The sequence below is a fragment of the Rutidosis leptorrhynchoides genome, chromosome 6 (genome assembly GCF_046630445.1).
Source record: "Rutidosis leptorrhynchoides isolate AG116_Rl617_1_P2 chromosome 6, CSIRO_AGI_Rlap_v1, whole genome shotgun sequence".
In the NCBI taxonomy this organism is placed as follows: Eukaryota; Viridiplantae; Streptophyta; class Magnoliopsida; order Asterales; family Asteraceae; genus Rutidosis; species Rutidosis leptorrhynchoides.
This window is the reverse complement of record NC_092338.1, coordinates 300090929-300104773: the sequence shown is the minus strand read 5'-3', so window position 1 is coordinate 300104773 and position 13845 is coordinate 300090929.

Genomic DNA, 13845 nt, shown 5'->3' with positions numbered 1-13845 from the left:
TTCTATGAATTATATTATAAAGCCCAACCATTATAATCAATATATAGATCCTTCAACTACATTTTGGAAGTCAACTCAGAACGATTATGAGGTGATAACAAAAGTGTTGTTAATGATACCCAAGTTAGCTCACCCAAAAAGAACAAAAGATTAGTAACTTGTACCTATAATCCTTTAAAATTTTCCAATTACAAATACATTAATTAACAATAATAAAGGGTGGCTTGGTACTTAATACTCCGTAGTACATCAGTTATTAATTCCAAATTTATAATGCCTAAGCCTAAACATGAAACTGAACATATGGTTCATATTTTACCCTCAACCCATACCCCGTTGCTGTCACTCAGCACATATTATTTTTCTAATTAATAATTAATAAATCATAAATAAAAAGGGTGGATTAATATGATAGTAACTACTAACCTATCATCATATGCGCCTAAGCGTCTCCATTTTTCATGCCGGATGATAATAATAATAATAATAATAATAATAATAATAATAATAATAATAATAATAATAATAATAATAATAATAATAATATGGAGTAATTTATATAAAAATAATAATAATAATAATAACTAATAATAATAATAACAATTAACATTAACAATAACAATAATACCTTAAGAGCCCTATTGTCACGATGAGCTAGTGAAGAAGCAAATTGAGGATTTTTGATTATATCTACCCACTTGCCAGCACCATATTTTTTAATACCTCCCAACAGACTTTCCAGTTCTTCAATGGTCCATGATCTTACCATTTTCTAAAACAATTATGAAATCTGTATGTTCAACTTTATTTCAATTTCTATTATATCTAACAGTATAATTTTTAATGGAAGGTGAGGATTCCTTAATGCCTTAACAAACACAAACTTGAATATATTGCTTTTAAGGGTCTCCAGAGGTGTCTTTGAGCATAGTCAAGATAGACAACCGCCTAGGGCCCAAAATTTCGAAGGGCCAAAATTTTGAGTATGTAAATATTTTTCTCAATATATTTAATTAAATCAAATAAAAAATAGTAAGTTAAATTTAAAATACCTTGTTTTTAATAGTTAAATTGAAGTATTATTTGTTTATGCGTAGTAAAAAAATTTAACGTATATGTAGGCCCATTTTATTTTCGGCTAGGGCCTTTAAATTGTTGAGACGGCCCTAAAGGTCGCATTTTCCAGAAAATTTGTTGCTACTTAAAAACAGGGCACTCTGGAGAATGCAGGAAAATGTGGAGTATCTTTTAAAGTATATACTGAAGAAGAAAGGGAATCAAACTATTCACAATTTGATCATGATTTTTTTTCACATGCACATAAGTGACTACTCATTTACAACAACTTTATACAAATTGACATAATTTACAAATCAACTAAGGGCCAGCGTTAGTGTAAATTGAGCATACCTGATGATAAAGAGTTGCGGAGTGAGCAGCTGAAGCGGCGGAGTGAGGATGTGTTCTCACCGGCGTTGAAAGAAAAAAAAAAGACCTTTTTCAATAAATGATCTGGGGTTGTCTCTCACAATATAAAAATTTGGTGGGATGCTTAATTAATTTTTATATATATATTTTTTTTTTGCAAAAAAACGATAACATTGAACAGATCCGAAGATCAACAGTTAATCGAGTGTTACAAAGGAGAACCAAACGAAGCCAAAACAAACGGCAATAACTCACTAACCTAATACAAATCCAACCAACACGGCGGAACAACATGACTAGGAGAGTAACTAAAGCCTTACAAGCTAACAACAATACCTATGTAACAAACAATAGCACAAAAGAAAGAAAAATAAACAAGAAACGAACAACCAACGATGGCAATCGGGAGAACGCCAAAAGCCACAACCTCAACAGTAAAGAACCCAACAAACGCCGATGCCCTGAGCCGTCAAAATAAGAGCCTAATCCGCAAAAAGCCGCATCCAACTGATAACCAAAGTTGATAACACAAGTATGTATAAACGAGAACGACTCTATATGAGACGTTTTAATTGATAACCAAAGTATTAAAGTAGCGGAAAGTATTAAGTCATTACAATAAATGTTTTAATGCAATAATATGAATGTATAAATGCGGACCCCAAAAAGCAGCAAAGTCCAAATAGCAAATAATCTTTAGCAATCTTCACCTGAGACAAAACATGCTTAAAGTGTCAACCAAAAATGGTTGAGTGAACAACATAGGTTTAATAATCATAACAAGTTTTTAGACCACAAGATTTAATTATAAAGTTTAATCAGTTCGGTAGTAGTGCTGAGGTATATGATATCGAAACTAACCATAAGTTACCCTAAACACATCACGTTCGTGTCGTTGAATCATTATTATGTATCCATTGACCAGCGGTCATCCGGATAGAGACGTCACTCTCAATAGCGCTACTCACAATAACTAAGCTTGCCAAAATTCCAGCAACTAACGATATCATGGTAGGGATTTAGCATGAATCAAAGCATGTTAGCACAGTTTAAACTAATCAAATTAAAGTTTTCATGTACTTGTGTCTATGCGTAAAACAGTTTGAAAGCAAGCATGTGTCTCACCCCACACTACAAGAAAAATTCTCCTATAGGACCTTTTTTTCTGGGACCTAGTAAAATATGGTCCTAAATGCTACTTACATAGGACCAAACAATATTTAGGTCCTTTTATGAGCTACGCTTTTAGAGTACGGTCCTATTATGAGGTACTCTTTTAGAGTAGGGTCCTATGATGAGATACGCTTTTAGAGTATGTCCCATAATCATATATTTTCATAGGACACTTAAAAAGTAGATCCTAATATAGGATCTTATAAGACATTTATTTGATAGAGTCTCATTATATGTTTATGTAATAGGACACTTAATATGAACGTCATATTAAATATATCTTTAGAGGATAATTATTTCCGAGAGTCTTATTAAATTGTGTCATGTTAGGACTTCTGGTACTTATGTCCTATTAATTTATGTTATTAAGACACATTATATGACGGTCATATGAAATGTACCTTTATAGGACGTTTATTTTTGTGAGTCATGTCATATTAGAACATAATAGGACTTAATATGACCGACTGGTATTTTTTTGGCTTAATGGCCATATGATTTCATAGGACACTTTAAGTGTGAACCATAGGCTAGTATTTTATAAGACATTTATCGGCATAGTGTAGTATTACATGTTAATTTAATAGAACACCTTATATAAAAGTCATATGAAATAAACTCTAATAGGACATTTATTTATCATAGTCGTATTATAACATAAGCTAACAGGACATAAGATATTTATGTGGTATCATTGTAAAATTTTAGGACACGTTAATTATAATTATCATATGATTTCATAGGACACTTTAATTGTGAATCATCAAATGGAACTTTATAAGATAGTTAAAGATTTAGTGTCGCATTATGTGTGAATTTAATAGGACACTTTATAAAAAGGTCATATGAAATAAACTATCATATGACATTTTTTTTCATAGTCGTATTATATCATAAACTAATAGGACATGTGAAATATATGTCATATCATTATAAATATTTAGGACACTTTTATACTTTAATGTGACGGATGAGTTGTTGGGGTCCTAAATATCATATGAAATTCACCTTAGTAGCAAGTAGATATTCCAAGCAAGTAGTAAGAACGGAGTATGAAATTGGAGATCTCAACCTAGAGATATAATGTTTAAATCAGTTGATGTCTAACAGATATAAAGTTTGTTTATTAATATGGTAAACTATATTAACAGTGATCATTTTCGAGAAAAGTTACTATTTCTCAAAAGTTTCTATATTTGGAAACTTATTAGTTATATATATATATATATATATATATATATATATATATATATATATATATATATATATATAAGTGATAATATATTTAGTGTAAATAAGTGTTACTATATAGATAAGTGTATAAGTTATAATAATAGTATTATTAATTACTTTAAAAATCAACTATTATGTTACATGTATAAATATACCTATATGATACATACATATATATTCTTTATTTATTATTATACATGTATGTGTTCATAACTATATGATATATATATTAGGTGTAGGTGTTACATATACATAAGTGTAAGATGATACATATATATATATAAATATATATATATATATATATATATATATATATATATATATATACTTATTACTTTTTATTATTATGTTTACTCTGTTATATAACTTACACAATACACATTCATACATATATATATACACGTACATATACATACATATATACACATACATATACACGTATGTATATATCTAAATATATACACAAGCATATACCTACCTATATATATGTACATACATACGTATGCATGCATGCACGTATATCATCTTCATTATTACTTATTAATTACCCTCATGCACATAAAATCATACCTTATTCATCAACCCTAACCTTAATATTCATAAACAATTCTTTTTCATAATCTATATCATAATTATTCAATCAACCTTAACTTATTAAACCCTAATCCTTTAACTAGTTCATACCCCTTTTTATCATAATCAAAACTTAACAACATTCACATAAAATCATAAGCTTAATAATTATTCATAACCTTCATTATATCTTTTAATCACAATCTTACAACTATTATTATTATCTAGCTTATTAATCAAAACACTAATCTTTCATTATAACAACTAATTAATCTCCTTGCTTACTTACATAAAATCATAATCAATACATGATATTTATTACTAGTTCAACTCATATTCATAATCCAACTTATTATCATGATATTCATCTTACCATTAACTAACTTCATGATCAACCTATTTCATTATCATTATTCAAGACCTATTAACCTTTTTTAATCATAAACATAATCAATACTTTACATTCATAATCTACTTAATCTCATTATCACAATATCTTTAACATAAAATCATAATCTTTAACCTTAGCCTTAATACTTCATGATCAATTCATAATTAACAACTCTTTATTATATTAACTAGTTTATTATTCAAGAACCATACCCATACATCTTTTTAATTATACTTTTAACCTTGTTCATCATGATTATACATAATGTAATACTTAAACATAATACTTATTAACAATAAACTTAAGAGATTGAACTAGGGTTTATTAGGTATACCTTAGGGGTTAAAGATCAAGAATGAGTGATGTTTGAGGTGAAAAATCAGACAGGAACCAGCAGCAGCAACAATCGACCCAATTGAGGTCTTTTGGGTCTGAATAGGCTCGACAGAAACAGATGGTACAACAGCAATACGGCAAGTTTCTTGGTGGGTTGGGTGGCGAGACAGAAACAGAAGAAATAGTAACACAGCAGAAAAAGGCTGCCTTGGGTAGTTGATCACAGCAGCAGGTTTGATGGCGACAAATAGGCTGGATTGTAGGCGATTAGCAGCAGGTTTGTTGTGAGGGTTATTAGTCGACTAACATATGGGTTCTGGGGATGTTTTAGTGGTTTTTAGTCGACAGCAAAGAGGGGATCCAGGTAGGTATCAGTCGACTAATGCAAAGGGTTTTATGAGCTGTTTAGTCGACAGAAAAAAAAATAGCAGGCTGGATAATATCGACTAATGCAGGTTTATTGTGGTGAGTTTAATGAATAACTTGATCCCTTTATATAGTTTTGTTTGATTCCTAATTATACTCAAATAACTTGAATATCAAGGACACAATTATAGTTTAATTAGGACTTGTGAAAAGCTTAGAGATTAAGTTAATCCCCTAAATAATCAAACAGCCGATTTTAGTTACCTCATGTATTTTTTTATACCGTATTAATTATTTGTTTATATATATTATTTATATTTTTTTTATAATTATTATTATTTATTATTACGGTTATATTTATTTTATTACATTTTATTTAATTATTTACCCCTAACTTTTATTAATTCTATTTGGTTCCAATTAGTTTATATATTAATTTTATAAATGTCACCATTATTAGTTTATTATTAATTTAGTATTAGGGTTAGGGTTTAATATTTAATATTAAATGGTATTAGGGTTTCGTATTTAATGTATAGGGTTTGGTTTAGGGTTTTAAATAATATTAGGGTTTTAGTATTAATTACTCGAATAACAACCCTAATGATATACTGAATAAGACAATGAAACCTTAAGGGCAAATTGGTAAATTCAGAAGAGAAAAGTGAGGGTTGTTATAGTACCTCCCCATTAATTTAAACTTCGTCCTGAAGTTTCAGTAAGACTTCTCGGATGCATCATCGTTTAAGAAAATATGAAGATTTTTCCGCTTCATCTGGTCTTCACATTCCCAGGTATACTCGGGGCCTCTTCGTGGATTCCAACGGATCTTAACAACAGGAATTGAGCTTTTTTTTTCAAACGTTTAACCTCACAATCCAGAATTCCTATAGGTTTTTCGGTGAAGTACAATTTATCATTATTGCGAAGATCATCCAAGGGAATAACAAGTATGTCATCAACAAGACACTTTTTAAGATTCGAGATGTGAAATGCATGAACTTTAATTAATAGGAAGTGTTGACTAAAAATTAAAATTCGGTCAACGTTTTGTTAAAGCAAAGTTTATACATAATTACAGTGTGTGATGACCCGTCCTAATCTACCTGGACGAAGTCTTCAACATTTGGTCCCATTGCGAGGTACTGACCTAAATATGCCATGAACGACTCCATGTAATTTCTTTAATATGAGCAAATGCACAGTGGAAGACTTCTAATAACCTGAGAATAAACATGCTTAAAAGTGTCAACACAAAGGTTGGTGAGTTCATAGTTTTAATATTGCGCATAATCTGTATATAAAGGTGGATCACAAGATTTCATCAAAAGTTTATCAATAGATTCTACATAACAGAGCACCCTGGTAACTAAACTTTAACGCTATAATAATAATTACCCATGTTGTATTAATACACGCAAACCAACGTGTCGTCAACTCAAGTAACATACGTCCGTTAAAAGGCTAGCGCTCTAGCTCGGACGGAGATGTCAAGCCCTATGGATCCATATACAATTACTCGCGCCCACCAGTCCACATCCTATGTACTGGCAGTTACTAGTTACCAAAGCTAAAGGATTTTTAGTTTAAACTCAGTGTAGAATTAAGTATGTACTTGTATCCATTGCGTTTAAAATAAAGTGCATGTATTCTCAGCCCAAAAATATAGATTGCAAAAGCAATTAAAAAGGGAGCATATGAAACTCACGATACTGTATTTCATAGCAATTATTCATATAACGGCACTGAACGAGTGCAGGGTTGGCCTCGGATTCACGAACCTATATCAATTATATATTTATTAACACATATAACGGAAATTACATAATCTCATTTATTAATATATATTATTTATATATTTGTAGTTATATAGAATTTATACTAAATTCCATTTAAAAACGTATACTTATATTATATCTTAAATTATATGTTATATATATATTTATTTTGTATATATATGTAAAATGATTAATATCTATACATTTAGTTATATTAATATATATATAAAATATCATTAGTTTGCTATATGTAAGTATTTATATAAATAATGCTATTATTTTTTATAAATAGTTATATGAAATATTAATATAATTCTAGTATATGTACTATGTATATTTAATGTACAAAATATTTATTTGTTAGAATGATAGTTTTGATAATATTGATTTATTAATAATAATAATAATAATAATAATAATAATAATAATAATAATAATAATAATAACAATAATAATAATAATAATAATAATAATAATAATAATAATAATAATAATAATAATAATAATAATAATAATAATAATAATAATAATAATAATAATAATAATAATAATAATAATAATAATAATGAGTAATAAGTAAACTACCTCAAAGAAGTAGCCCTTAAAAAAATGCCCAAGTCCGGGTTTGAACCCGCGACCTCCTGCTAACCCAATAATACTCCATACCAACGCTCTGTATATTAATTTCTGTTTTAATTCATAACCAAAATGTATTTAACCCGATTATTTCGGTTTCCATTTTCTTTTTCTAAAACCCATTTATTCTTCATCATCATCATATTAGGACATCATCATTCGATCATTTAGCATCACCTCTGTAACATCACCATTTTCTAATAATCATCTCATCTTCGTCTTCATCATGCACGTCATCAACGTTATTATTTTCCCCAACATCATCGATTTTCATCATCATCGTTAATCTTCATTTTAACACCACCATTATCATCTTCATTTCCATTATTCCACACCATCATCATCATCATTACTTGCAAAATTAGTTTACAGAAACATGAATAGAAGCGATGTAAAAGATGACAGGAGTTGGCGGCTTGTTGTGTGATTGTTTGAACTAAATCAGGAATAACCACGTCTTGGGTTTTCAATCGAGCAATGATGGTAAGAATTGTCGGTTAGTGATGGTATTTACAGCGGCAGCAAAAGCACCCCATCTCACGTAGATTCTTTCCAACTGGATCACAGCCCAACGGAAAACAAATAAACAAAACGGTCCAACTTTGATTCTATATGTTTTTGGCCCAAGTCACTGATTTACTGAACATAAAATCGACTTAGAAATAGAAAAATAGAAGTGATACATAGCAGTAGCCTAGCAACGGTGTGGTATAGCAACATGAACTAGCTAGTAACAGTAGGATAGACGTTCATGAATCAGAAAACATAAACTGTAGTGGTGGCTAGATGGTGATGGTGGTGGTGTGGTGGTGATAGGTGATATGGTTGTTCAAAAGATAACGGATATAAACATAATGGTTTGGTGATGGTTGTTAACCGTGGTTATGGTTTCGATGTGGTAGTGATGGGTGACGGTTATAAAAGATGACCGGGGTTGGAAAGGTTGAAGGTGGTGGTTTGGCAATGGTACTTTGACAGAAAAAAAGGAAACATAAGATGGTTTGGAGAAGAGGAAGTGTGGGTGATCATATATCTCCTTTGCATAATATAACGTATAGGGATTAGATAAGTGATATATATGGTCGATGATGATTTAACAAGTGGGAGGAAAAGTTTAATATAATAATAATTAATTAATTCAATCAGTTAATAAAACAGTGAGCATGATTCAATTCACGGATTCGATAAATTATAATATAATAATTTTAATAATAATAAACGTGCTTCAAATTTAAATATCTTACCGACAGTTTTCATGGACTGCAACTTCGTGCTCCGTTGTTAATTCAGTGGCGGATAAAAATGTTTCAGAAAAATCCCAAATTTTTACAGTAATTATCTTTATTTATTTTAGTAATTATGGTATAAAATTTGGTCATTAATTTATTAAATAAAATTACATCAATTGTCCCGCTCGATTCTAGGTAAAATATAAAAAAAATTCTAAAATTTAACAAACAGCTCCTAAATACATTTTTTAATAAGTCTATAATTTATAGAACTCATTTTCGGATCACCATTTATTTTAAAATCATATAAGTTTCTTTTTAACTCGTTTACTATCAATCAAATGACAAGTGAGCGTTAGTTTCGTTTACTAAATAATTTCGAAACCCTATTTATATATTCTAAATATTTTATTTATATATATAGATAATAATTATTATATGTTATTATTATTTTACATAATTAATTCTAACAATTACAATATACAATATTTCATATTTTATATATATATATATATATATATATATATATATATATATATATATATATATATATATATATATATATATATATATATATTTTAATATGTGCATATCTATTTACAAGTAATCGTATCGTGAGTCGTCGGAAATAGTCAAAGGTCAAATGGATTCATATAAATAGTTCAAAAATTTTGAGACTTAACATTACAGACTTCGTTTATCGTGTCGAAAATATTAAATTACATATAGATTTTGGTTCAAAATAAGTCGAAATTTTTCGGGTCCCTACAGTACCTACCCGTTAAAGAAATTTCGTCCCGAAATTTGATCAAGATCGTAATGGCTAACAATAAGAATGTTTTCCTAACGAATATGAGTTGATAAATAGAGTTTTATTATTGTTGTGTAATATGGATAAGATAATTCGATTACTCGAAAAGTTCGAGTGAAGCTATCACAAAATAGTGAAATGAGTGACTTTAAAGATTCGTCTTAACTTTTGACGTTGTTACGTTTGAATTTAGAAAATAAGGTGCGTCTAATCTTTTGACGTTGTCGCGGTTGAATTTCCGAAATTCAAGGGATTAAGAAAATCTTCGAAATCTAAATAAGATCCGAGTCTTCAAAATTTAAGGGAATTAGGATCTTTTTAATTAAATGTGGTCATCTGTCTTGATTGCTACATCTGATATTTTCATTATAAATTAAACCTTTTCGTTCCATTATTTTCATCACTCTTATACTTTCTTTCTTAATTCTTACTTCTAAAAGATTGTGAAAATGTTTCATCCAGTTCTAATCCTTGATATTTTCCTAATTATCATTTCTGTCATCCTTCTTTTTAATCTCCCACCAGAAGAATCTGTTTACTTCTACTATTACCTTGGGGTGATACTATTCTTAATTCTACCATGTCTTTATATTGCCATTCGTATTAATATCCACGGTTTGTAACATCCGTATTGTTATTGAGCTTTATATTTTCTTTTATATTTTGGAACTCTTTACCTTTTTATTCTCTTCTCGACCTCTAGTAAAACGAGTAACGGTCCAGAATTCGTAAGTATGGGGTTTCGAATAAACTTAATGTTCTAAACAAGAAAGAATGTAATAGCACGGTTTGATTTGTCAAAATACCAGAATCACTGAGGATAGAACTATCAAGAATATATTTTCTTGATATGTTCAAAAGTTAAGCAGAATGAAAGAAGTTATGTAACATGGCACATGATGACGGTATAGTCTGTGAATCATCATGTTTCATTAGAACTTCCAGCATGACTTACTGTAATATAATCACGTTGGCCAAGTGTCATTATATTATACTAACTCATGCTCAAATTCTTAACACTTCTCCAGAATTCATTCGTAATAATACTTAGATTTTACAGAAGTTTATACAGAAAGCACGAAGAGGTATATAATTTCGGACAAGAATACTTATGAGAATATCCTCAGAAATATCGAGTATATTTATGATGATATTTTGGAATTTCTAAGTTCGAAAGTCGATGAAGAAAATTTTTTCGCAAGATTTTAACATGAGTTCGAAGCAAGATATTCTCTAAAGATTTCATCGGATTCAGAATTATCTGGGTTCTTTGAATACAGAGTTTGATCCTTGTATTTGTCCTTGATCTCCTTCATGGTTTGCTCACTCCGTTTTTCAGTACCAAATTTTTCTATCGAGCGTTCCATTCTTTATCATCAACTTTTAGCCATTAAGATCATCTACAACATGCTGCTTCGTCAGCATTTTCAAAGTTAACGGATCTGGATCATCGGTTACCGAGGGTTTTCAAGAATATTGAAGGTTTTTAGATGATTAAACGCTGATTGTGATCGTTAATATAGAAAGGATGTTTAAGATGAAATCAAGTGGCAAACTTGAAGAATTATTTAGTTTCATATGTTATAATCAATATTTCAATTCATTTTAATTGTCCAATGTTGGTGGTTCACAGTTAGTAATCCAATAATTCATATATAGTTTAATATAAATATTCGAATTAAATAATACGTATTGTGACCCATTGTATACATGTCTCAGACTCGATCACAACTCAAAGTATATATATTATTTTAGAATCAACCTCAACCCTGTATAGCTAACTCGATCATTACCGCATATAGAGTGTCTATCGTTATTCCAAATAATATATATAGATGACGTCGATATTGAAAGGACCCGTTCATATACATTATAAACGATTCACAATAGTTGATTACATCGCGAGGTATTTGACCTCTATATGATACATTTTACAAACATTGCATTCGTTTTTAAAAGACAAACTTTCTTTACAACGAAAGTTGACGGCATGCACACCATTTCATAATACATCCAACTATAATTGACTTAATAATAATCTTGATGAACTCAATGACTCGAATGCAACGTCTTTCAAAATATGACATGAATGACTCCAAGTAATATCTTTAAAATGAGCTAATGCACAGCGGAAGATTTCTTTAATACCTGAGAATAAACATGCTTTAAAGTGTCAACCAAAAGGTTGGTGAGTTCATAGGTTTATCATAACAATCATTTCAATATATTAATAGACCACAAGATTTCCGTTTATAAATATATGTACACTCGCAAGTGTATAAAAGTATTCTATAAGTTGTAGGCACCCGGTAACAAGCCTTAACGTTCATGTTTTACCCTCTGAAGTACACCAGATCAGGTGTGTTTAAAATAACCTCGAAGTACTAAAGCATCCCATAGTCAGGATGGGGTTTGTCAGGCCCAATAGATCTATCTTTAGGATTCGCGCCTACCGTACATAGACAAGTAGTTTAATGTTACCAAGCTAAGGGTATATTTCTGGTTTAAACCCACATAGAATTAGTTTTAGTACTTGTGCCTATTTCGTAAAACATTTATAAAAAAAAACAGCGCATGTATTCTCAGTCCCAAAAATATATATAAAAGGGAGCAAATGAAACTCACCATACTGTATTTCGTAGTAAAAATACATATAACGTCATTTAACAAGTGCAAGGTTGGCCTCGGATTCACGAACCTATATTAATTATATATATTTATATGTTGGTCAATATTTGTCTAACAATTTTTGGTCAAGTCATAGTGTACCACAATCCTAATGCTCGAGACTAATATGCAAAAGTCAACAAAAGTCAACTTGACCCAAAATGACTTCTAAAATTTATATGTGTTTATTATATAACTTAACTATAGTCGTTTTATATATTTAAATATATTTATTAGATTTTATAATAATAAAAGTCATTTACTAATATAAATTTATATTAACATTTATATATGATAAAATATACTTTTATATATCTTAAGTAGTAAAATTTATAAAGTTCACTTAATATCGTAAAACTATAGTGGTAAGTATTATTAATGTAATTATATTACGCGTGGTGAAAAATATCTTTGTATCCCCTATTTATTTGATAAAATAATATTGATCATAATAATAATAAGTAAAAGTTGTATTATTTTGTAATAATAATTATTATTATTCCATAAAAAAATAACAATATTTATATTTACTAAAAATGTTATTATGATAAAATGATAATACTAACATAATAGTAATAATGATATTTTATAATAACAATGATATTTCTATTAAAATAATAACGACGATAGTAATAATAATCATTTTAACAATAATACTAAAATTCAGTTGACTATAACTTCTAATCCGTTCATCGAAACCATTCGATATCTAAATGAAAAGTTCTTAATTTTTCGCTAGCTTTTCAACATGCATATCATATACCCTATCTCAGTAGCATATGTATCTAATTCAGGATTCAACAAACCTATCTAAGGACAATATCGAATGTACAAGCATGCATAATCCTATATACTCGAGCACTAGTCAGGGATACACTATTGATATATAAAAGTTAAGTTATGAGTGCTCACGTATCAATATTGAGATTCAATATTGCAGGAAAGTACATAGATGCAACGGAGATGATAAACACTAGATTGACCTCACGAGCATACCCATGAACCATACCCATCACCTCCATAGTTATAACCCATAATTTCCTTAGCTTCGACTCATTCAAAAAACTATTTTTGAAATCACTCGGAGATCAATTTGTCGTAATATTTTATGTATACTAATAATATCTTGAAATAATACAGAGCAAATATATATGTGTATATATATATATATATATATATATATATATATATATATGTAAATCGATTGAGAGAGTTTAGAGAAAT